At 29.7% G+C, this 5,258-nt stretch overlaps 1 protein-coding gene across 8 annotated transcripts in view; it reads left to right on the top strand.

Moving 5' to 3' along the window:
• The first annotated feature begins 770 nt into the window (after positions 1-770).
• The window catches only part of LOC106054269 (polyglutamylase complex subunit TTLL1-like), a 24,333-nt gene continuing 19,845 nt past the window's right edge, over positions 771-5,258 (top strand). Inside the window, exons 1-2 of one of the 8 annotated variants that reach the window (XM_056043559.1) lie at positions 771-913; positions 4,997-5,073. The gene's annotated coding sequence lies outside the window, so the exon portion shown is untranslated. Of the gene's footprint in view, positions 914-994; positions 1,144-1,206; positions 1,328-2,931; positions 4,059-4,938; positions 5,074-5,258 lie in introns of those variants that run through there. The other 7 variants (XM_013210061.2, XM_056043557.1, XM_056043558.1 and 4 more) reach the window with 7 other exon arrangements.

The following is a 5,258-nucleotide window of genomic DNA, read 5'->3' as shown; positions in this document are numbered from 1 at the left end:
ATATATATTTGCCTATGTCTATGATTATGAAACAAAGACAAAATATTGGGAATATGGAAGTTTTGTACTTTTCAAAACTAAAGATCAAAGGTATATATTGGCTGAAATGTTAGTCCTAGAATTTATAGCTCAATCGCCGCCATTTTTTTTTCACATAGATATAGTACATAAAACATATTTCACTTCCCCCAAATAAAAATAACTTCCTACTTCCAGTCTATATTTATTTATGTCTATGGTTTCAGCCTAACAAAGTTTCATATATAAAACGATCATACGCCGCACCGCACATTCTACACGCGTTCATCTATCCCAAGCAGTGCAACAAAACTCGTTTTCTCTTGTTTTTTCTTCAAACATAAAAACGAAAAACATTCACCAGTTTTGCTTTTAATTTCATTGCTTTTACTAGCTTTTGTGGTCTTTTTGGCTTTTTATTGTCACGGAAGATCCTTATAAAAGGTGCCTTTAAAAAAAAAATAATTGAAATACTTCTTTATAAAGATTGTATGGTCTACAACTTTATAATATATTATTTCTTTCTCTTTTTTTTTTGGGGGGGGGCTCTTCTCGAGATTGGTGACATAATAAGCAGTCAAACTTTTGACAGAAATAATAAAGGGTCTCCTTGCTGTAGGTAACAAAATTGCTACTTTTACTGTCTACGTACACACATAAACACATGTGCAAATCTAGATAAATACCATTCGGAAAACGTGGAACACATGAAACACTGACCTAGAAAATAGATTGTTTATTTTTGTCATTATTATAGATCTACTCGGTGTACTGGAACTGGAGGGCTGCCTGGTCGTGTGTTAGAATGACATATTTCGTCTGGACTGACGTTCGGTGGTCTAAAAGGTTCCGGGTTTGAACCCTGTCAACTGCCATCCACCGTCTTCCTATAAATGTAATTATTTTCATAATTTGAAGGAATGTCCGAAACAAAATATTTATGTAATACTATATAATAGTATTTAGAGTCTAGATATATTTTTGAGTTGGCAACACTATTGAGATGCGAAAAAAATATATCGAAACCAAGGACGCATTCACACACAGTATCATGGATATGACTATGAACAACCCGAAGTCATTAGTAGATTAGATGATATACTGAGAATGTATATATTCTAGAGTGTAGGTCTAGATCTTAAGTTATAATTATGTATACTATAATATAGATCTAGATGACGTCTATAATCTAGTCTAGTTTATAAAGTTTATTGTTATTCAAGTCAGTCAAGTGTCCAAGTCCAGTGACGTCCAGTCTTTTGATTTTCAGACCAACTTACCAAGTGATCATCATCACACATCAGCGGTGGTGTGTATCTGTCTGTAGACTAGAAAACATGGTGGCCGGTTTAGGTATCTGGGCATCTAAACTATTACCATCATTGACTTATTCCTAAATATTCTTATAATTATGTTTGAGATATAATTAACTATAGTGAGTTCGAAATCCGCGTATAAACACCGGAAGTAGTATTCCATTTTTCATATAAAACCTGCATAGGTCCATAAACGTTGGTATTTTGAATTTCATAGTAAAATTACATTTTTATTTTTTTTTGTACAAAATTTGTGCTCAATGTGCTCTAGAATGTTAATATTTTCAAATGGCATGTCCCGATTATTCCAGTGTTGGCTTGTTTTTATTAAAATGAAGATCAAATGACTGCATATTTTTTGTTTTTATGTTTGTCAATTGAAATAATCCGAATTTCAAACTTTTTAAAAAAGGCTCATCTGGGTAATTACTTAAAGATTCGTAATTGATAACTTAGAAGCATATTTTCAATCAGATTTAATTAGAAAAACGTCTTCGAGTGAAGTCCTCTCGATTCACTCAAATATGTGACCAATTATCGATAGTTGACATTTTTCAGCACTGAACACTATATTTTTGGACAAGTTGGCAGAAACAAAATTATCCATGAAAACAAGAGCTTTGCTAAAACATATATACATCCATCACTGTCAGTACGTATTTAAATCCATCTCAATCGGCCCCCTATTTATAACCATCTATGATTTGAATAATTTCTTTTTAAAAGCAATTGATTAATCTAAATATAAAATTAATTATTTTTACATAAGGTTAAATAATTTTCTAATTATTCCAATTCAATACAATATATGATTTAATGTAATCTATACAATTTTTAAAAATTCTTAGTTATCTTTTAAATAAGTTTGTACCACTAGTCATTGGTAGTGTTCATAGAATTTAAGCTTTGTTTGCATCATATAATTATCAACTACTCTAGTTAGGTTATTATTATTTCACTATAATTTTTTTTTTACTATTATTATTATTATATTTTATTACTATTAATTTTAAGATTTTTTTATTAAAATATTATATAGCTATTATTGTTAAATACAAAAATATAAGAAATTGAATTACATTTTTAAAGGCAATACTATGGTTTGTTTTTCACATTTAGGTGAAACATCAAGGACACTTTACACTGCATTAAAAATTGCTAGATGCACCAGAGTTTCTATTTAACTCTCAGATTAATGCTTTTAGTTGTCCTCTAAATTAATTATCAAACCATGATATCTCTACTGTTAGTAAACTCCACTCAATTTTTAAATCAAACTATACCTCAGTCTACACTGGGCATATTAATGAGTTTCTCATTACAAAAGGATTTATCAGGCCCATTAGTATGTATAAAAAAATGTGCTTCACCACAATACTTGGGCTGAAAGAATCTTAGGTTTTTTAATTTATTATCATGAAAAGCACCAAATGCTAAAATGGCTATTTTTAGATGGTAAGACAAAAGTCAATGGCAACAACGCTTGCATTATCTTTGCACTAAAAAGAAATGAGCAAGAGATAAATTTTCTTTTTGTTTACCAAGAAAAAGATGTTGGGAAATTATTATTGCACTAAAAAAGAGATGAGCAAGAGATACATTTTCTTTTTGTTTAGCAAGAAAAAGATGTGGGGAAATTATTATTAAATTAATTTAGTGTGGACAGATGAGCAAGAAATGAAATGGCAAATGAATAAAAGCTGCTTTGAAAGATGTTGGTGTGCCTATTCTTAAAGAAAATATATTGTTTACAACAGCAAATAATCTAAGAATCTGTGAGATTACCCATAGCCTATTAGAAAAATTATGGATGATGCTGAGATTATAATTATTCTTTAACTGTGATACTATTTTACATTTCCTTAAATGTATTTTAATTTTATTTGATTGATTTGCTGATGTCTAAGTGATGATTGTAAATATGCTATTTTATTTCCAAAAAAAACAACAACAAACATTTGTTGCAATAAAAAAAATCTATTTTGATTAATAATCAACCCATAAAATAGAATATCTAGACATTTTTCTTATATAAAATCATGCATTAGGTATTAATATTTAGAATGCATCTATTTTTTTCATAATATTAATTATGTTCTTCATTAACTTGTGTTGCAGATTTGATATAGATTTAAAAATTATTTACTTCATTCTTAAAAAATTACTTAAAATCAAAGCATTACTTTTCAATTTTTTAAATAATATTTTCAGCATAATAATTAATTCATACTTTAAAAGTATAGATACCAGACACTTAAATAAAAAAAAAAATTCTCTTTCAAGATTTAAATCTTTCAAAATGAATTTTTAACAAACATAAGTACTTTTCAATTACAAATAGTGTTTTACTATATATTCATTAAGAGTACACTTATATTTCTTTAAATAATAATTATTAATCCTATCAATACATTCAAAATTGATTCAATGTTACATGCAATAAAGAGAAACTCAAAACAAACTTAGAAAAAAATTGAGGATCATTCTTGTCACAAAATTAGATAAATTGGCAGCACAAACAAAAAAATACTCTTGACCTATTTCCCAGTTTGATTCAACTTCCGGTAGTGAACAGAAATGACATGGATCTAAAAAATCAAGACTTTCCTCCTCTCAAATAAAAATTAATATCTCCCCTTCCACTTGTCATACAATGATAAATTTAGTATGGTTGGAAATATTTTTTCAAGCCCTATTCAACCATATAGGTTTTATTAGTATATTGTGAGTTTGAATTTTTTATCGAACTACCTATAACTATGATATAAATATATAATTATATAGTGTATTTTAGTATTTATAGACATAGATCTATCAAAGATCTATATATTTTAAACATATATATTGCTTGTTTTTTGTTACTTCTTGTTGAGTCTCAAATCTAAATGTAGTTTAAAATATGTTTAAAACCTTATCCTGCAGTTGTAACTCTTTAACATATTACTCAAATTATTTAGATCTACATATAGCCACTATTAGAATCAAAACCCTAGGTGCCAGGACCCTATGTGGTCAATGTCATTTAAAAAACAATGAAATAGTAGTGACAGTGCCTAATATAGATTGTCATCATTTGAAGGCGATGATACTTTACAGATTTATAGAGTATATCTATAGGCTCTAGACTACTCTTTAGTTACTAGTAGTGTAGTAGTTATAGTGTAGTAATATATCTATCTCTCTTAAAAATAGACTCAGATTAGAAATCTATAATGACCTGAAATATATGAATCACCTTCACCTATTCCTTAGTTTGTTGAACTGTAGAGGCACCACACAATCTGTTGACCGTCTTGACCGTCTTTGTCCATTCCTCTCTGTCTTTTGTCTTGGATAAAATTTCATTCAATGACAGCCCATCCATTCTTGTATGTGTCTTCCCATCGCTTTCTCTGCATCTTCTTTTTCCTAGCACTGTTCCCTGGTGGAAAGTTTTATGCGCACCCTGAGGACCTTGTGATATGGCCATAGAGTTTAAGAATGTGCTTTTTACAGTAGTTAACAGGTCATCATGGGGTCGAATTGCTGGGTTAATTCTGTTTTTAATTGTTTCATTTGTGATGCAGTTTTTTGTAAGTATGATCTTTCTCAATTCCATTGCTAGAATCCTCTTCTCTAGTGCTGCAGTCAGCGTCCAAGATTCTATGTCTTTGTCTTTCCAGCTTGTTTTGAGTTTTGCAAGTGCTGCTGTGGACTGTGCAAGTCTGGCAAGTAGTTCATCTGAGATAATAGCTCCAAGGTATTTAAATCTACTGACACTTGTCAGCTTTTTGCCTCCAATACGGATGTCCCTTTTAAAGACCTGTTGGTTATTATTCATAATTTATGCTTTTTCAGCAATGATTTGCATACCGTATGTTGCGGAAGTTTTGTCTATGCACATCACAAAGTCAGCTAATTCTTCTGTCCTTTCCAAACCACCTA

This window comes from Biomphalaria glabrata, chromosome 10 (assembly GCF_947242115.1).
Source record: "Biomphalaria glabrata chromosome 10, xgBioGlab47.1, whole genome shotgun sequence".
In the NCBI taxonomy this organism is placed as follows: domain Eukaryota; kingdom Metazoa; phylum Mollusca; class Gastropoda; family Planorbidae; genus Biomphalaria; species Biomphalaria glabrata.
This window is presented reverse-complemented; position numbering and strand designations above follow the sequence as displayed.